The 14,461-nt window shown below is 39.0% G+C and overlaps 50 non-coding genes across 50 annotated transcripts; all 50 read right to left on the bottom strand.

Moving 5' to 3' along the window:
* Position 1: 1 nt before the first annotated feature.
* LOC120579171 (5S ribosomal RNA) lies at positions 2-120 on the bottom strand. The gene has a single exon (XR_005644974.1). It is a non-coding gene; the product is annotated as a 5S ribosomal RNA (ribosomal RNA).
* Positions 121-285: 165 nt separating this feature from the next.
* On the bottom strand, positions 286-404 carry LOC120579170 (5S ribosomal RNA). The gene has a single exon (XR_005644973.1). It is a non-coding gene; the product is annotated as a 5S ribosomal RNA (ribosomal RNA).
* A 165-nt stretch (positions 405-569) lies between these two features.
* On the bottom strand, positions 570-688 carry LOC120579168 (5S ribosomal RNA). Its single transcript, XR_005644971.1, has one exon. It is a non-coding gene; the product is annotated as a 5S ribosomal RNA (ribosomal RNA).
* A 165-nt stretch (positions 689-853) lies between these two features.
* Positions 854-972, bottom strand: LOC120579167 (5S ribosomal RNA). Its single transcript, XR_005644970.1, has one exon. It is a non-coding gene; the product is annotated as a 5S ribosomal RNA (ribosomal RNA).
* A 200-nt stretch (positions 973-1,172) lies between these two features.
* Positions 1,173-1,291, bottom strand: LOC120579166 (5S ribosomal RNA). Its single transcript, XR_005644969.1, has one exon. It is a non-coding gene; the product is annotated as a 5S ribosomal RNA (ribosomal RNA).
* A 165-nt stretch (positions 1,292-1,456) lies between these two features.
* Positions 1,457-1,575, bottom strand: LOC120579165 (5S ribosomal RNA). The gene has a single exon (XR_005644968.1). It is a non-coding gene; the product is annotated as a 5S ribosomal RNA (ribosomal RNA).
* A 198-nt stretch (positions 1,576-1,773) lies between these two features.
* On the bottom strand, positions 1,774-1,891 carry LOC120578664 (5S ribosomal RNA). Its single transcript, XR_005644478.1, has one exon. It is a non-coding gene; the product is annotated as a 5S ribosomal RNA (ribosomal RNA).
* A 165-nt stretch (positions 1,892-2,056) lies between these two features.
* On the bottom strand, positions 2,057-2,175 carry LOC120579164 (5S ribosomal RNA). The gene has a single exon (XR_005644967.1). It is a non-coding gene; the product is annotated as a 5S ribosomal RNA (ribosomal RNA).
* A 198-nt stretch (positions 2,176-2,373) lies between these two features.
* On the bottom strand, positions 2,374-2,492 carry LOC120579163 (5S ribosomal RNA). Its single transcript, XR_005644966.1, has one exon. It is a non-coding gene; the product is annotated as a 5S ribosomal RNA (ribosomal RNA).
* A 165-nt stretch (positions 2,493-2,657) lies between these two features.
* On the bottom strand, positions 2,658-2,776 carry LOC120579162 (5S ribosomal RNA). The gene has a single exon (XR_005644965.1). It is a non-coding gene; the product is annotated as a 5S ribosomal RNA (ribosomal RNA).
* Positions 2,777-2,941: 165 nt separating this feature from the next.
* LOC120579161 (5S ribosomal RNA) lies at positions 2,942-3,060 on the bottom strand. The gene has a single exon (XR_005644964.1). It is a non-coding gene; the product is annotated as a 5S ribosomal RNA (ribosomal RNA).
* A 165-nt stretch (positions 3,061-3,225) lies between these two features.
* LOC120579160 (5S ribosomal RNA) lies at positions 3,226-3,344 on the bottom strand. Its single transcript, XR_005644963.1, has one exon. It is a non-coding gene; the product is annotated as a 5S ribosomal RNA (ribosomal RNA).
* Positions 3,345-3,509: 165 nt separating this feature from the next.
* Positions 3,510-3,628, bottom strand: LOC120579159 (5S ribosomal RNA). The gene has a single exon (XR_005644962.1). It is a non-coding gene; the product is annotated as a 5S ribosomal RNA (ribosomal RNA).
* Positions 3,629-3,792: 164 nt separating this feature from the next.
* On the bottom strand, positions 3,793-3,911 carry LOC120579157 (5S ribosomal RNA). Its single transcript, XR_005644960.1, has one exon. It is a non-coding gene; the product is annotated as a 5S ribosomal RNA (ribosomal RNA).
* A 198-nt stretch (positions 3,912-4,109) lies between these two features.
* Positions 4,110-4,228, bottom strand: LOC120579156 (5S ribosomal RNA). Its single transcript, XR_005644959.1, has one exon. It is a non-coding gene; the product is annotated as a 5S ribosomal RNA (ribosomal RNA).
* A 165-nt stretch (positions 4,229-4,393) lies between these two features.
* Positions 4,394-4,512, bottom strand: LOC120579155 (5S ribosomal RNA). Its single transcript, XR_005644958.1, has one exon. It is a non-coding gene; the product is annotated as a 5S ribosomal RNA (ribosomal RNA).
* A 165-nt stretch (positions 4,513-4,677) lies between these two features.
* LOC120579154 (5S ribosomal RNA) lies at positions 4,678-4,796 on the bottom strand. The gene has a single exon (XR_005644957.1). It is a non-coding gene; the product is annotated as a 5S ribosomal RNA (ribosomal RNA).
* Positions 4,797-4,961: 165 nt separating this feature from the next.
* Positions 4,962-5,080, bottom strand: LOC120579153 (5S ribosomal RNA). The gene has a single exon (XR_005644956.1). It is a non-coding gene; the product is annotated as a 5S ribosomal RNA (ribosomal RNA).
* Positions 5,081-5,280: 200 nt separating this feature from the next.
* On the bottom strand, positions 5,281-5,399 carry LOC120579152 (5S ribosomal RNA). Its single transcript, XR_005644955.1, has one exon. It is a non-coding gene; the product is annotated as a 5S ribosomal RNA (ribosomal RNA).
* Positions 5,400-5,564: 165 nt separating this feature from the next.
* Positions 5,565-5,683, bottom strand: LOC120579151 (5S ribosomal RNA). The gene has a single exon (XR_005644954.1). It is a non-coding gene; the product is annotated as a 5S ribosomal RNA (ribosomal RNA).
* A 165-nt stretch (positions 5,684-5,848) lies between these two features.
* On the bottom strand, positions 5,849-5,967 carry LOC120579150 (5S ribosomal RNA). The gene has a single exon (XR_005644953.1). It is a non-coding gene; the product is annotated as a 5S ribosomal RNA (ribosomal RNA).
* A 165-nt stretch (positions 5,968-6,132) lies between these two features.
* On the bottom strand, positions 6,133-6,251 carry LOC120579149 (5S ribosomal RNA). Its single transcript, XR_005644952.1, has one exon. It is a non-coding gene; the product is annotated as a 5S ribosomal RNA (ribosomal RNA).
* Positions 6,252-6,416: 165 nt separating this feature from the next.
* LOC120579148 (5S ribosomal RNA) lies at positions 6,417-6,535 on the bottom strand. Its single transcript, XR_005644951.1, has one exon. It is a non-coding gene; the product is annotated as a 5S ribosomal RNA (ribosomal RNA).
* A 200-nt stretch (positions 6,536-6,735) lies between these two features.
* On the bottom strand, positions 6,736-6,854 carry LOC120579146 (5S ribosomal RNA). Its single transcript, XR_005644949.1, has one exon. It is a non-coding gene; the product is annotated as a 5S ribosomal RNA (ribosomal RNA).
* A 165-nt stretch (positions 6,855-7,019) lies between these two features.
* LOC120579145 (5S ribosomal RNA) lies at positions 7,020-7,138 on the bottom strand. Its single transcript, XR_005644948.1, has one exon. It is a non-coding gene; the product is annotated as a 5S ribosomal RNA (ribosomal RNA).
* A 174-nt stretch (positions 7,139-7,312) lies between these two features.
* LOC120578663 (5S ribosomal RNA) lies at positions 7,313-7,430 on the bottom strand. The gene has a single exon (XR_005644477.1). It is a non-coding gene; the product is annotated as a 5S ribosomal RNA (ribosomal RNA).
* Positions 7,431-7,595: 165 nt separating this feature from the next.
* Positions 7,596-7,714, bottom strand: LOC120579144 (5S ribosomal RNA). Its single transcript, XR_005644947.1, has one exon. It is a non-coding gene; the product is annotated as a 5S ribosomal RNA (ribosomal RNA).
* Positions 7,715-7,879: 165 nt separating this feature from the next.
* On the bottom strand, positions 7,880-7,998 carry LOC120579143 (5S ribosomal RNA). Its single transcript, XR_005644946.1, has one exon. It is a non-coding gene; the product is annotated as a 5S ribosomal RNA (ribosomal RNA).
* Positions 7,999-8,198: 200 nt separating this feature from the next.
* On the bottom strand, positions 8,199-8,317 carry LOC120579142 (5S ribosomal RNA). Its single transcript, XR_005644945.1, has one exon. It is a non-coding gene; the product is annotated as a 5S ribosomal RNA (ribosomal RNA).
* Positions 8,318-8,482: 165 nt separating this feature from the next.
* LOC120578717 (5S ribosomal RNA) lies at positions 8,483-8,600 on the bottom strand. Its single transcript, XR_005644531.1, has one exon. It is a non-coding gene; the product is annotated as a 5S ribosomal RNA (ribosomal RNA).
* A 165-nt stretch (positions 8,601-8,765) lies between these two features.
* Positions 8,766-8,884, bottom strand: LOC120579141 (5S ribosomal RNA). Its single transcript, XR_005644944.1, has one exon. It is a non-coding gene; the product is annotated as a 5S ribosomal RNA (ribosomal RNA).
* Positions 8,885-9,049: 165 nt separating this feature from the next.
* LOC120579140 (5S ribosomal RNA) lies at positions 9,050-9,168 on the bottom strand. The gene has a single exon (XR_005644943.1). It is a non-coding gene; the product is annotated as a 5S ribosomal RNA (ribosomal RNA).
* Positions 9,169-9,368: 200 nt separating this feature from the next.
* On the bottom strand, positions 9,369-9,487 carry LOC120579139 (5S ribosomal RNA). The gene has a single exon (XR_005644942.1). It is a non-coding gene; the product is annotated as a 5S ribosomal RNA (ribosomal RNA).
* A 165-nt stretch (positions 9,488-9,652) lies between these two features.
* Positions 9,653-9,770, bottom strand: LOC120578674 (5S ribosomal RNA). The gene has a single exon (XR_005644488.1). It is a non-coding gene; the product is annotated as a 5S ribosomal RNA (ribosomal RNA).
* A 165-nt stretch (positions 9,771-9,935) lies between these two features.
* On the bottom strand, positions 9,936-10,054 carry LOC120579138 (5S ribosomal RNA). Its single transcript, XR_005644941.1, has one exon. It is a non-coding gene; the product is annotated as a 5S ribosomal RNA (ribosomal RNA).
* Positions 10,055-10,219: 165 nt separating this feature from the next.
* On the bottom strand, positions 10,220-10,338 carry LOC120579137 (5S ribosomal RNA). The gene has a single exon (XR_005644940.1). It is a non-coding gene; the product is annotated as a 5S ribosomal RNA (ribosomal RNA).
* A 165-nt stretch (positions 10,339-10,503) lies between these two features.
* On the bottom strand, positions 10,504-10,622 carry LOC120579135 (5S ribosomal RNA). Its single transcript, XR_005644938.1, has one exon. It is a non-coding gene; the product is annotated as a 5S ribosomal RNA (ribosomal RNA).
* Positions 10,623-10,787: 165 nt separating this feature from the next.
* LOC120579134 (5S ribosomal RNA) lies at positions 10,788-10,906 on the bottom strand. The gene has a single exon (XR_005644937.1). It is a non-coding gene; the product is annotated as a 5S ribosomal RNA (ribosomal RNA).
* Positions 10,907-11,103: 197 nt separating this feature from the next.
* LOC120579133 (5S ribosomal RNA) lies at positions 11,104-11,222 on the bottom strand. Its single transcript, XR_005644936.1, has one exon. It is a non-coding gene; the product is annotated as a 5S ribosomal RNA (ribosomal RNA).
* A 164-nt stretch (positions 11,223-11,386) lies between these two features.
* LOC120579132 (5S ribosomal RNA) lies at positions 11,387-11,505 on the bottom strand. The gene has a single exon (XR_005644935.1). It is a non-coding gene; the product is annotated as a 5S ribosomal RNA (ribosomal RNA).
* A 165-nt stretch (positions 11,506-11,670) lies between these two features.
* On the bottom strand, positions 11,671-11,789 carry LOC120579131 (5S ribosomal RNA). Its single transcript, XR_005644934.1, has one exon. It is a non-coding gene; the product is annotated as a 5S ribosomal RNA (ribosomal RNA).
* A 165-nt stretch (positions 11,790-11,954) lies between these two features.
* Positions 11,955-12,073, bottom strand: LOC120579130 (5S ribosomal RNA). The gene has a single exon (XR_005644933.1). It is a non-coding gene; the product is annotated as a 5S ribosomal RNA (ribosomal RNA).
* Positions 12,074-12,238: 165 nt separating this feature from the next.
* LOC120578657 (5S ribosomal RNA) lies at positions 12,239-12,357 on the bottom strand. Its single transcript, XR_005644471.1, has one exon. It is a non-coding gene; the product is annotated as a 5S ribosomal RNA (ribosomal RNA).
* Positions 12,358-12,522: 165 nt separating this feature from the next.
* Positions 12,523-12,641, bottom strand: LOC120579129 (5S ribosomal RNA). The gene has a single exon (XR_005644932.1). It is a non-coding gene; the product is annotated as a 5S ribosomal RNA (ribosomal RNA).
* Positions 12,642-12,840: 199 nt separating this feature from the next.
* LOC120579128 (5S ribosomal RNA) lies at positions 12,841-12,959 on the bottom strand. Its single transcript, XR_005644931.1, has one exon. It is a non-coding gene; the product is annotated as a 5S ribosomal RNA (ribosomal RNA).
* Positions 12,960-13,124: 165 nt separating this feature from the next.
* LOC120579127 (5S ribosomal RNA) lies at positions 13,125-13,243 on the bottom strand. Its single transcript, XR_005644930.1, has one exon. It is a non-coding gene; the product is annotated as a 5S ribosomal RNA (ribosomal RNA).
* Positions 13,244-13,408: 165 nt separating this feature from the next.
* LOC120579126 (5S ribosomal RNA) lies at positions 13,409-13,527 on the bottom strand. Its single transcript, XR_005644929.1, has one exon. It is a non-coding gene; the product is annotated as a 5S ribosomal RNA (ribosomal RNA).
* Positions 13,528-13,692: 165 nt separating this feature from the next.
* LOC120579124 (5S ribosomal RNA) lies at positions 13,693-13,811 on the bottom strand. The gene has a single exon (XR_005644927.1). It is a non-coding gene; the product is annotated as a 5S ribosomal RNA (ribosomal RNA).
* A 165-nt stretch (positions 13,812-13,976) lies between these two features.
* LOC120579123 (5S ribosomal RNA) lies at positions 13,977-14,095 on the bottom strand. Its single transcript, XR_005644926.1, has one exon. It is a non-coding gene; the product is annotated as a 5S ribosomal RNA (ribosomal RNA).
* Positions 14,096-14,293: 198 nt separating this feature from the next.
* On the bottom strand, positions 14,294-14,412 carry LOC120579122 (5S ribosomal RNA). The gene has a single exon (XR_005644925.1). It is a non-coding gene; the product is annotated as a 5S ribosomal RNA (ribosomal RNA).
* Positions 14,413-14,461: the final 49 nt, after the last annotated feature.

Here is a 14,461-nt window from a genome sequence, read left to right as displayed (position 1 = left end):
AGAGGTGCAACACAAGGACTTCCCAGGAGGTCACCCATCCTAGTACTACTCTCGCCCAAGCACGCTTAACTGCGGAGTTCTGATGGGATCCGGTGCATTAGTGCTGGTATGATCGCACCTGAGAGTAAAGCGTTGTAATTGTATATATGCATTTCTAATTTATTTTTCAAAAAAGACGTCAAACTACGCTAATTAATTAACTAATAGAGTGTTAGGTAGCGTAAATTAACGGAACGACGTAAAATTACGCTAATTAACAAAAAGAACACGAAATTTTGGCAAAAAGAGGTGCAACACAAGGACTTCCCAGGAGGTCACCCATCCTAGTACTACTCTCGCCCAAGCACGCTTAACTGCGGAGTTCTGATGGGATCCGGTGCATTAGTGCTGGTATGATCGCACCTGAGAGTAAAGCGTTGTAATTGTATATATGCATTTCTAATTTATTTTTCAAAAAAGACGTCAAACTACGCTAATTAATTAACTAATAGAGTGTTAGGTAGCGTAAATTAACGGAACGACGTAAAATTACGCTAATTAACAAAAAGAACACGAAATTTTGGCAAAAAGAGGTGCAACACAAGGACTTCCCAGGAGGTCACCCATCCTAGTACTACTCTCGCCCAAGCACGCTTAACTGCGGAGTTCTGATGGGATCCGGTGCATTAGTGCTGGTATGATCGCACCTGAGAGTAAAGCGTTGTAATTGTATATATGCATTTCTAATTTATTTTTCAAAAAAGACGTCAAACTACGCTAATTAATTAACTAATAGAGTGTTAGGTAGCGTAAATTAACGGAACGACGTAAAATTACGCTAATTAACAAAAAGAACACGAAATTTTGGCAAAAAGAGGTGCAACACAAGGACTTCCCAGGAGGTCACCCATCCTAGTACTACTCTCGCCCAAGCACGCTTAACTGCGGAGTTCTGATGGGATCCGGTGCATTAGTGCTGGTATGATCGCACCTGAGAGTAAAGCGTTGTAATTGTATATATGCATTTCTAATTTATTTTTCAAAAAAGACGTCAAACTACGCTAATTAATTAACTAATAGAGTGTTAGGTAGCGTAAATTAACGGAAAAAATGAAATACAATCGAAGTTTATTTTTCAAAAACGACGTAAAATTACGCTAATTAACAAAAAGAACACGAAATTTTGGCAAAAAGAGGTGCAACACAAGGACTTCCCAGGAGGTCACCCATCCTAGTACTACTCTCGCCCAAGCACGCTTAACTGCGGAGTTCTGATGGGATCCGGTGCATTAGTGCTGGTATGATCGCACCTGAGAGTAAAGCGTTGTAATTGTATATATGCATTTCTAATTTATTTTTCAAAAAAGACGTCAAACTACGCTAATTAATTAACTAATAGAGTGTTAGGTAGCGTAAATTAACGGAACGACGTAAAATTACGCTAATTAACAAAAAGAACACGAAATTTTGGCAAAAAGAGGTGCAACACAAGGACTTCCCAGGAGGTCACCCATCCTAGTACTACTCTCGCCCAAGCACGCTTAACTGCGGAGTTCTGATGGGATCCGGTGCATTAGTGCTGGTATGATCGCACCTGAGAGTAAAGCGTTGTAATTGTATATATGCATTTCTAATTTATTTTTCAAAAAAGACGTCAAACTACGCTAATTAATTAACTAATAGAGTGTTAGGTAGCGTAAATTAACGGAAAAATGAAATACAATCGAAGTTATTTTTCAAAAACGACGTAAAATTACGCTAATTAACAAAAAGAACACGAAATTTTGGCAAAAAGAGGTGCAACACAAGGACTTCCCAGGAGGTCACCCATCCTAGTACTCTCTCGCCCAAGCACGCTTAACTGCGGAGTTCTGATGGGATCCGGTGCATTAGTGCTGGTATGATCGCACCTGAGAGTAAAGCGTTGTAATTGTATATATGCATTTCTAATTTATTTTTCAAAAAAGACGTCAAACTACGCTAATTAATTAACTAATAGAGTGTTAGGTAGCGTAAATTAACGGAACGACGTAAAATTACGCTAATTAACAAAAAGAACACGAAATTTTGGCAAAAAGAGGTGCAACACAAGGACTTCCCAGGAGGTCACCCATCCTAGTACTACTCTCGCCCAAGCACGCTTAACTGCGGAGTTCTGATGGGATCCGGTGCATTAGTGCTGGTATGATCGCACCTGAGAGTAAAGCGTTGTAATTGTATATATGCATTTCTAATTTATTTTTCAAAAAAGACGTCAAACTACGCTAATTAATTAACTAATAGAGTGTTAGGTAGCGTAAATTAACGGAAAAATGAAATACAATCGAAGTTTATTTTCAAAAACGACGTAAAATTACGCTAATTAACAAAAAGAACACGAAATTTTGGCAAAAAGAGGTGCAACACAAGGACTTCCCAGGAGGTCACCCATCCTAGTACTACTCTCGCCCAAGCACGCTTAACTGCGGAGTTCTGATGGGATCCGGTGCATTAGTGCTGGTATGATCGCACCTGAGAGTAAAGCGTTGTAATTGTATATATGCATTTCTAATTTATTTTTCAAAAAAGACGTCAAACTACGCTAATTAATTAACTAATAGAGTGTTAGGTAGCGTAAATTAACGGAACGACGTAAAATTACGCTAATTAACAAAAAGAACACGAAATTTTGGCAAAAAGAGGTGCAACACAAGGACTTCCCAGGAGGTCACCCATCCTAGTACTACTCTCGCCCAAGCACGCTTAACTGCGGAGTTCTGATGGGATCCGGTGCATTAGTGCTGGTATGATCGCACCTGAGAGTAAAGCGTTGTAATTGTATATATGCATTTCTAATTTATTTTTCAAAAAAGACGTCAAACTACGCTAATTAATTAACTAATAGAGTGTTAGGTAGCGTAAATTAACGGAACGACGTAAAATTACGCTAATTAACAAAAAGAACACGAAATTTTGGCAAAAAGAGGTGCAACACAAGGACTTCCCAGGAGGTCACCCATCCTAGTACTACTCTCGCCCAAGCACGCTTAACTGCGGAGTTCTGATGGGATCCGGTGCATTAGTGCTGGTATGATCGCACCTGAGAGTAAAGCGTTGTAATTGTATATATGCATTTCTAATTTATTTTTCAAAAAAGACGTCAAACTACGCTAATTAATTAACTAATAGAGTGTTAGGTAGCGTAAATTAACGGAACGACGTAAAATTACGCTAATTAACAAAAAGAACACGAAATTTTGGCAAAAAGAGGTGCAACACAAGGACTTCCCAGGAGGTCACCCATCCTAGTACTACTCTCGCCCAAGCACGCTTAACTGCGGAGTTCTGATGGGATCCGGTGCATTAGTGCTGGTATGATCGCACCTGAGAGTAAAGCGTTGTAATTGTATATATGCATTTCTAATTTATTTTTCAAAAAAGACGTCAAACTACGCTAATTAATTAACTAATAGAGTGTTAGGTAGCGTAAATTAACGGAACGACGTAAAATTACGCTAATTAACAAAAAGAACACGAAATTTTGGCAAAAAGAGGTGCAACACAAGGACTTCCCAGGAGGTCACCCATCCTAGTACTACTCTCGCCCAAGCACGCTTAACTGCGGAGTTCTGATGGGATCCGGTGCATTAGTGCTGGTATGATCGCACCTGAGAGTAAAGCGTTGTAATTGTATATATGCATTTCTAATTTATTTTTCAAAAAGACGTCAAACTACGCTAATTAATTAACTAATAGAGTGTTAGGTAGCGTAAATTAACGGAACGACGTAAAATTACGCTAATTAACAAAAAGAACACGAAATTTTGGCAAAAAGAGGTGCAACACAAGGACTTCCCAGGAGGTCACCCATCCTAGTACTACTCTCGCCCAAGCACGCTTAACTGCGGAGTTCTGATGGGATCCGGTGCATTAGTGCTGGTATGATCGCACCTGAGAGTAAAGCGTTGTAATTGTATATATGCATTTCTAATTTATTTTTCAAAAAAGACGTCAAACTACGCTAATTAATTAACTAATAGAGTGTTAGGTAGCGTAAATTAACGGAAAAAATGAAACAATCGAAGTTTATTTTTCAAAAACGACGTAAAATTACGCTAATTAACAAAAAGAACACGAAATTTTGGCAAAAAGAGGTGCAACACAAGGACTTCCCAGGAGGTCACCCATCCTAGTACTACTCTCGCCCAAGCACGCTTAACTGCGGAGTTCTGATGGGATCCGGTGCATTAGTGCTGGTATGATCGCACCTGAGAGTAAAGCGTTGTAATTGTATATATGCATTTCTAATTTATTTTTCAAAAAAGACGTCAAACTACGCTAATTAATTAACTAATAGAGTGTTAGGTAGCGTAAATTAACGGAACGACGTAAAATTACGCTAATTAACAAAAAGAACACGAAATTTTGGCAAAAAGAGGTGCAACACAAGGACTTCCCAGGAGGTCACCCATCCTAGTACTACTCTCGCCCAAGCACGCTTAACTGCGGAGTTCTGATGGGATCCGGTGCATTAGTGCTGGTATGATCGCACCTGAGAGTAAAGCGTTGTAATTGTATATATGCATTTCTAATTTATTTTTCAAAAAAGACGTCAAACTACGCTAATTAATTAACTAATAGAGTGTTAGGTAGCGTAAATTAACGGAACGACGTAAAATTACGCTAATTAACAAAAAGAACACGAAATTTTGGCAAAAAGAGGTGCAACACAAGGACTTCCCAGGAGGTCACCCATCCTAGTACTACTCTCGCCCAAGCACGCTTAACTGCGGAGTTCTGATGGGATCCGGTGCATTAGTGCTGGTATGATCGCACCTGAGAGTAAAGCGTTGTAATTGTATATATGCATTTCTAATTTATTTTTCAAAAAAGACGTCAAACTACGCTAATTAATTAACTAATAGAGTGTTAGGTAGCGTAAATTAACGGAACGACGTAAAATTACGCTAATTAACAAAAAGAACACGAAATTTTGGCAAAAAGAGGTGCAACACAAGGACTTCCCAGGAGGTCACCCATCCTAGTACTACTCTCGCCCAAGCACGCTTAACTGCGGAGTTCTGATGGGATCCGGTGCATTAGTGCTGGTATGATCGCACCTGAGAGTAAAGCGTTGTAATTGTATATATGCATTTCTAATTTATTTTTCAAAAAAGACGTCAAACTACGCTAATTAATTAACTAATAGAGTGTTAGGTAGCGTAAATTAACGGAAAAAATGAAATACAATCGAAGTTTATTTTTCAAAAACGACGTAAAATTACGCTAATTAACAAAAAGAACACGAAATTTTGGCAAAAAGAGGTGCAACACAAGGACTTCCCAGGAGGTCACCCATCCTAGTACTACTCTCGCCCAAGCACGCTTAACTGCGGAGTTCTGATGGGATCCGGTGCATTAGTGCTGGTATGATCGCACCTGAGAGTAAAGCGTTGTAATTGTATATATGCATTTCTAATTTATTTTTCAAAAAAGACGTCAAACTACGCTAATTAATTAACTAATAGAGTGTTAGGTAGCGTAAATTAACGGAACGACGTAAAATTACGCTAATTAACAAAAAGAACACGAAATTTTGGCAAAAAGAGGTGCAACACAAGGACTTCCCAGGAGGTCACCCATCCTAGTACTACTCTCGCCCAAGCACGCTTAACTGCGGAGTTCTGATGGGATCCGGTGCATTAGTGCTGGTATGATCGCACCTGAGAGTAAAGCGTTGTAATTGTATATATGCATTTCTAATTTATTTTTCAAAAAAGACGTCAAACTACGCTAATTAATTAACTAATAGAGTGTTAGGTAGCGTAAATTAACGGAACGACGTAAAATTACGCTAATTAACAAAAAGAACACGAAATTTTGGCAAAAAGAGGTGCAACACAAGGACTTCCCAGGAGGTCACCCATCCTAGTACTACTCTCGCCCAAGCACGCTTAACTGCGGAGTTCTGATGGGATCCGGTGCATTAGTGCTGGTATGATCGCACCTGAGAGTAAAGCGTTGTAATTGTATATATGCATTTCTAATTTATTTTTCAAAAAAGACGTCAAACTACGCTAATTAATTAACTAATAGAGTGTTAGGTAGCGTAAATTAACGGAACGACGTAAAATTACGCTAATTAACAAAAAGAACACGAAATTTTGGCAAAAAGAGGTGCAACACAAGGACTTCCCAGGAGGTCACCCATCCTAGTACTACTCTCGCCCAAGCACGCTTAACTGCGGAGTTCTGATGGGATCCGGTGCATTAGTGCTGGTATGATCGCACCTGAGAGTAAAGCGTTGTAATTGTATATATGCATTTCTAATTTATTTTTCAAAAAAGACGTCAAACTACGCTAATTAATTAACTAATAGAGTGTTAGGTAGCGTAAATTAACGGAACGACGTAAAATTACGCTAATTAACAAAAAGAACACGAAATTTTGGCAAAAAGAGGTGCAACACAAGGACTTCCCAGGAGGTCACCCATCCTAGTACTACTCTCGCCCAAGCACGCTTAACTGCGGAGTTCTGATGGGATCCGGTGCATTAGTGCTGGTATGATCGCACCTGAGAGTAAAGCGTTGTAATTGTATATATGCATTTCTAATTTATTTTTCAAAAAAGACGTCAAACTACGCTAATTAATTAACTAATAGAGTGTTAGGTAGCGTAAATTAACGGAAAAAATGAAATACAATCGAAGTTTATTTTTCAAAAACGACGTAAAATTACGCTAATTAACAAAAAGAACACGAAATTTTGGCAAAAAGAGGTGCAACACAAGGACTTCCCAGGAGGTCACCCATCCTAGTACTACTCTCGCCCAAGCACGCTTAACTGCGGAGTTCTGATGGGATCCGGTGCATTAGTGCTGGTATGATCGCACCTGAGAGTAAAGCGTTGTAATTGTATATATGCATTTCTAATTTATTTTTCAAAAAAGACGTCAAACTACGCTAATTAATTAACTAATAGAGTGTTAGGTAGCGTAAATTAACGGAACGACGTAAAATTACGCTAATTAACAAAAAGAACACGAAATTTTGGCAAAAAGAGGTGCAACACAAGGACTTCCCAGGAGGTCACCCATCCTAGTACTACTCTCGCCCAAGCACGCTTAACTGCGGAGTTCTGATGGGATCCGGTGCATTAGTGCTGGTATGATCGCACCTGAGAGTAAAGCGTTGTAATTGTATATATGCATTTCTAATTTATTTTTCAAAAAAGACGTCAAACTACGCTAATTAATTAACTAATAGAGTGTTAGGTAGCGTAAACGATAATACATCGGACAACGACGTAAAATTACGCTAATTAACAAAAAGAACACGAAATTTTGGCAAAAAGAGGTGCAACACAAGGACTTCCCAGGAGGTCACCCATCCTAGTACTCTCTCGCCCAAGCACGCTTAACTGCGGAGTTCTGATGGGATCCGGTGCATTAGTGCTGGTATGATCGCACCTGAGAGTAAAGCGTTGTAATTGTATATATGCATTTCTAATTTATTTTTCAAAAAAGACGTCAAACTACGCTAATTAATTAACTAATAGAGTGTTAGGTAGCGTAAATTAACGGAACGACGTAAAATTACGCTAATTAACAAAAAGAACACGAAATTTTGGCAAAAAGAGGTGCAACACAAGGACTTCCCAGGAGGTCACCCATCCTAGTACTACTCTCGCCCAAGCACGCTTAACTGCGGAGTTCTGATGGGATCCGGTGCATTAGTGCTGGTATGATCGCACCTGAGAGTAAAGCGTTGTAATTGTATATATGCATTTCTAATTTATTTTTCAAAAAAGACGTCAAACTACGCTAATTAATTAACTAATAGAGTGTTAGGTAGCGTAAATTAACGGAACGACGTAAAATTACGCTAATTAACAAAAAGAACACGAAATTTTGGCAAAAAGAGGTGCAACACAAGGACTTCCCAGGAGGTCACCCATCCTAGTACTACTCTCGCCCAAGCACGCTTAACTGCGGAGTTCTGATGGGATCCGGTGCATTAGTGCTGGTATGATCGCACCTGAGAGTAAAGCGTTGTAATTGTATATATGCATTTCTAATTTATTTTTCAAAAAAGACGTCAAACTACGCTAATTAATTAACTAATAGAGTGTTAGGTAGCGTAAATTAACGGAAAAAATGAAATACAATCGAAGTTTATTTTTCAAAAACGACGTAAAATTACGCTAATTAACAAAAAGAACACGAAATTTTGGCAAAAAGAGGTGCAACACAAGGACTTCCCAGGAGGTCACCCATCCTAGTACTACTCTCGCCCAAGCACGCTTAACTGCGGAGTTCTGATGGGATCCGGTGCATTAGTGCTGGTATGATCGCACCTGAGAGTAAAGCGTTGTAATTGTATATATGCATTTCTAATTTATTTTTCAAAAAAGACGTCAAACTACGCTAATTAATTAACTAATAGAGTGTTAGGTAGCGTAAATTAACGGAACGACGTAAAATTACGCTAATTAACAAAAAGAACACGAAATTTTGGCAAAAAGAGGTGCAACACAAGGACTTCCCAGGAGGTCACCCATCCTAGTACTACTCTCGCCCAAGCACGCTTAACTGCGAGTTCTGATGGGATCCGGTGCATTAGTGCTGGTATGATCGCACCTGAGAGTAAAGCGTTGTAATTGTATATATGCATTTCTAATTTATTTTTCAAAAAAGACGTCAAACTACGCTAATTAATTAACTAATAGAGTGTTAGGTAGCGTAAATTAACGGAACGACGTAAAATTACGCTAATTAACAAAAAGAACACGAAATTTTGGCAAAAAGAGGTGCAACACAAGGACTTCCCAGGAGGTCACCCATCCTAGTACTACTCTCGCCCAAGCACGCTTAACTGCGGAGTTCTGATGGGATCCGGTGCATTAGTGCTGGTATGATCGCACCTGAGAGTAAAGCGTTGTAATTGTATATATGCATTTCTAATTTATTTTTCAAAAAAGACGTCAAACTACGCTAATTAATTAACTAATAGAGTGTTAGGTAGCGTAAATTAACGGAACGACGTAAAATTACGCTAATTAACAAAAAGAACACGAAATTTTGGCAAAAAGAGGTGCAACACAAGGACTTCCCAGGAGGTCACCCATCCTAGTACTACTCTCGCCCAAGCACGCTTAACTGCGGAGTTCTGATGGGATCCGGTGCATTAGTGCTGGTATGATCGCACCTGAGAGTAAAGCGTTGTAATTGTATATATGCATTTCTAATTTATTTTTCAAAAAAGACGTCAAACTACGCTAATTAATTAACTAATAGAGTGTTAGGTAGCGTAAATTAACGGAAAAAATGAAATACAATCGAAGTTTATTTTTCAAAAACGACGTAAAATTACGCTAATTAACAAAAAGAACACGAAATTTTGGCAAAAAGAGGTGCAACACAAGGACTTCCCAGGAGGTCACCCATCCTAGTACTACTCTCGCCCAAGCACGCTTAACTGCGGAGTTCTGATGGGATCCGGTGCATTAGTGCTGGTATGATCGCACCTGAGAGTAAAGCGTTGTAATTGTATATATGCATTTCTAATTTATTTTTCAAAAAAGACGTCAAACTACGCTAATTAATTAACTAATAGAGTGTTAGGTAGCGTAAATTAACGGAACGACGTAAAATTACGCTAATTAACAAAAAGAACACGAAATTTTGGCAAAAAGAGGTGCAACACAAGGACTTCCAGGAGGTCACCCATCCTAGTACTACTCTCGCCCAAGCACGCTTAACTGCGGAGTTCTGATGGGATCCGGTGCATTAGTGCTGGTATGATCGCACCTGAGAGTAAAGCGTTGTAATTGTATATATGCATTTCTAATTTATTTTTCAAAAAAGACGTCAAACTACGCTAATTAATTAACTAATAGAGTGTTAGGTAGCGTAAATTAACGGAACGACGTAAAATTACGCTAATTAACAAAAAGAACACGAAATTTTGGCAAAAAGAGGTGCAACACAAGGACTTCCCAGGAGGTCACCCATCCTAGTACTACTCTCGCCCAAGCACGCTTAACTGCGGAGTTCTGATGGGATCCGGTGCATTAGTGCTGGTATGATCGCACCTGAGAGTAAAGCGTTGTAATTGTATATATGCATTTCTAATTTATTTTTCAAAAAAGACGTCAAACTACGCTAATTAATTAACTAATAGAGTGTTAGGTAGCGTAAATTAACGGAACGACGTAAAATTACGCTAATTAACAAAAAGAACACGAAATTTTGGCAAAAAGAGGTGCAACACAAGGACTTCCCAGGAGGTCACCCATCCTAGTACTACTCTCGCCCAAGCACGCTTAACTGCGGAGTTCTGATGGGATCCGGTGCATTAGTGCTGGTATGATCGCACCTGAGAGTAAAGCGTTGTAATTGTATATATGCATTTCTAATTTATTTTTCAAAAAAGACGTCAAACTACGCTAATTAATTAACTAATAGAGTGTTAGGTAGCGTAAATTAACGGAACGACGTAAAATTACGCTAATTAACAAAAAGAACACGAAATTTTGGCAAAAAGAGGTGCAACACAAGGACTTCCCAGGAGGTCACCCATCCTAGTACTACTCTCGCCCAAGCACGCTTAACTGCGGAGTTCTGATGGGATCCGGTGCATTAGTGCTGGTATGATCGCACCTGAGAGTAAAGCGTTGTAATTGTATATATGCATTTCTAATTTATTTTTCAAAAAAGACGTCAAACTACGCTAATTAATTAACTAATAGAGTGTTAGGTAGCGTAAATTAACGGAACGACGTAAAATTACGCTAATTAACAAAAAGAACACGAAATTTTGGCAAAAAGAGGTGCAACACAAGGACTTCCCAGGAGGTCACCCATCCTAGTACTACTCTCGCCCAAGCACGCTTAACTGCGGAGTTCTGATGGGATCCGGTGCATTAGTGCTGGTATGATCGCACCTGAGAGTAAAGCGTTGTAATTGTATATATGCATTTCTAATTTATTTTTCAAAAAAGACGTCAAACTACGCTAATTAATTAACTAATAGAGTGTTAGGTAGCGTAAATTAACGGAAAAATGAAATACAATCGAAGTTTATTTTCAAAACGACGTAAAATTACGCTAATTAACAAAAAGAACACGAAATTTTGGCAAAAAGAGGTGCAACACAAGGACTTCCCAGGAGGTCACCCATCCTAGTACTACTCTCGCCCAAGCACGCTTAACTGCGGAGTTCTGATGGGATCCGGTGCATTAGTGCTGGTATGATCGCACCTGAGAGTAAAGCGTTGTAATTGTATATATGCATTTCTAATTTATTTTCAAAAAAGACGTCAAACTACGCTAATTAATTAACTAATAGAGTGTTAGGTAGCGTAAATTAACGGAACGACGTAAAATTACGCTAATTAACAAAAAGAACACGAAATTTTGGCAAAAAGAGGTGCAACACAAGGACTTCCCAGGAGGTCACCCATCCTAGTACTACTCTCGCCCAAGCACGCTTAACTGCGGAGTTCTGATGGGATCCGGTGCATTAGTGCTGGTATGATCGCACCTGAGAGTAAAGCGTTGTAATTGTATATATGCATTTCTAATTTATTTTTCAAAAAAGACGTCAAACTACGCTAATTAATTAACTAATAGAGTGTTAGGTAGCGTAAATTAACGGAACGACGTAAAATTACGCTAATTAACAAAAAGAACACGAAATTTTGGCAAAAAGAGGTGCAACACAAGGACTTCCCAGGAGGTCACCCATCCTAGTACTACTCTCGCCCAAGCACGCTTAACTGCGGAGTTCTGATGGGATCCGGTGCATTAGTGCTGGTATGATCGCACCTGAGAGTAAAGCGTTGTAATTGTATATATGCATTTCTAATTTATTTTTCAAAAAAGACGTCAAACTACGCTAATTAATTAACTAATAGAGTGTTAGGTAGCGTAAATTAACGGAACGACGTAAAATTACGCTAATTAACAAAAAGAACACGAAATTTTGGCAAAAAGAGGTGCAACACAAGGACTTCCCAGGAGGTCACCCATCCTAGTACTACTCTCGCCCAAGCACGCTTAACTGCGGAGTTCTGATGGGATCCGGTGCATTAGTGCTGGTATGATCGCACCTGAGAGTAAAGCGTTGTAATTGTATATATGCATTTCTAATTTATTTTTCAAAAAAGACGTCAAACTACGCTAATTAATTAACTAATAGAGTGTTAGGTAGCGTAAATTAACGGAACGACGTAAAATTACGCTAATTAACAAAAAGAACACGAAATTTTGGCAAAAAGAGGTGCAACACAAGGACTTCCCAGGAGGTCCCCCATCCTAGTACTACTCTCGCCCAAGCACGCTTAACTGCGGAGTTCTGATGGGATCCGGTGCATTAGTGCTGGTATGATCGCACCTGAGAGTAAAGCGTTGTAATTGTATATATGCATTTCTAATTTATTTTTCAAAAAAGACGTCAAACTACGCTAATTAATTAACTAATAGAGTGTTAGGTAGCGTAAATTAACGGAACGACGTAAAATTACGCTAATTAACAAAAAGAACACGAAATTTTGGCAAAAAGAGGTGCAACACAAGGACTTCCCAGGAGGTCACCCATCCTAGTACTACTCTCGCCCAAGCACGCTTAACTGCGGAGTTCTGATGGGATCCGGTGCATTAGTGCTGGTATGATCGCACCTGAGAGTAAAGCGTTGTAATTGTATATATGCATTTCTAATTTATTTTTCAAAAAAGACGTCAAACTACGCTAATTAATTAACTAATAGAGTGTTAGGTAGCGTAAATTAACGGAAAAAATGAAATACAATCGAAGTTTATTTTCAAAAACGACGTAAAATTACGCTAATTAACAAAAAGAACACGAAATTTTGGCAAAAAGAGGTGCAACACAAGGACTTCCCAGGAGGTCACCCATCCTAGTACTACTCTCGCCCAAGCACGCTTAACTGCGGAGTTCTGATGGGATCCGGTGCATTAGTGCTGGTATGATCGCACCTGAGAGTAAAGCGTTGTAATTGTATATATGCATTTCTAATTTATTTTTCAAAAAAGACGTCAAACTACGCTAATTAATTAACTAATAGAGTGTTAGGTAGCGTAAATTAACGGAACGACGTAAAATTACGCTAATTAACAAAAAGAACACGAAATTTTGGCAAAAAGAGGTGCAACACAAGGACTTCCCAGGAGGTCACCCATCCTAGTACTACTCTCGCCCAAGCACGCTTAACTGCGGAGTTCTGATGGGATCCGGTGCATTAGTGCTGGTATGATCGCACCTGAGAGTAAAGCGTTGTAATTGTATATATGCATTTCTAATTTATTTTTCAAAAAAGACGTCAAACTACGCTAATTAATTAACTAATAGAGTGTTAGGTAGCGTAAATTAACGGAACGACGTAAAATTACGCTAATTAACAAAAAGAACACGAAATTTTGGCAAAAAGAGGTGCAACACAAGGACTTCCCAGGAGGTCACCCATCCTAGTACTACTCTCGCCCAAGCACGCTTAACTGCGGAGTTCTGATGGGATCCGGTGCATTAGTGCTGGTATGATCGCACCTGAGAGTAAAGCGTTGTAATTGTATATATGCATTTCTAATTTATTTTTCAAAAAAGACGTCAAACTACGCTAATTAATTAACTAATAGAGTGTTAGGTAGCGTAAATTAACGGAACGACGTAAAATTACGCTAATTAACAAAAAGAACACGAAATTTTGGCAAAAAGAGGTGCAACACAAGGACTTCCCAGGAGGTCACCCATCCTAGTACTACTCTCGCCCAAGCACGCTTAACTGCGGAGTTCTGATGGGATCCGGTGCATTAGTGCTGGTATGATCGCACCTGAGAGTAAAGCGTTGTAATTGTATATATGCATTTCTAATTTATTTTTCAAAAAAGACGTCAAACTACGCTAATTAATTAACTAATAGAGTGTTAGGTAGCGTAAATTAACGGAACGACGTAAAATTACGCTAATTAACAAAAAGAACACGAAATTTTGGCAAAAAGAGGTGCAACACAAGGACTTCCCAGGAGGTCACCCATCCTAGTACTACTCTCGCCCAAGCACGCTTAACTGCGGAGTTCTGATGGGATCCGGTGCATTAGTGCTGGTATGATCGCACCTGAGAGTAAAGCGTTGTAATTGTATATATGCATTTCTAATTTATTTTTCAAAAAAGACGTCAAACTACGCTAATTAATTAACTAATAGAGTGTTAGGTAGCGTAAATTAACGGAAAAATGAAATACAATCGAAGTTTATTTTCAAAAACGACGTAAAATTACGCTAATTAACAAAAAGAACACGAAATTTTGGCAAAAAGAGGTGCAACACAAGGACTTCCCAGGAGGTCACCCATCCTAGTACTACTCTCGCCCAAGCACGCTTAACTGCGGAGTTCTGATGGGATCCGGTGCATTAGTGCTGGTATGATCGCACCTGAGAGTAAAGCGTTGTAATTGTATATATGCATTTCTAATTTATTTTTCA

Source organism: Medicago truncatula, chromosome 2 (genome assembly GCF_003473485.1).
Source record: "Medicago truncatula cultivar Jemalong A17 chromosome 2, MtrunA17r5.0-ANR, whole genome shotgun sequence".
Taxonomy (NCBI): Eukaryota; Viridiplantae; Streptophyta; class Magnoliopsida; order Fabales; family Fabaceae; genus Medicago; species Medicago truncatula.
Note: the sequence above shows the minus strand (reverse complement) of the source record. Positions and strands in the feature narration are given on the sequence as shown.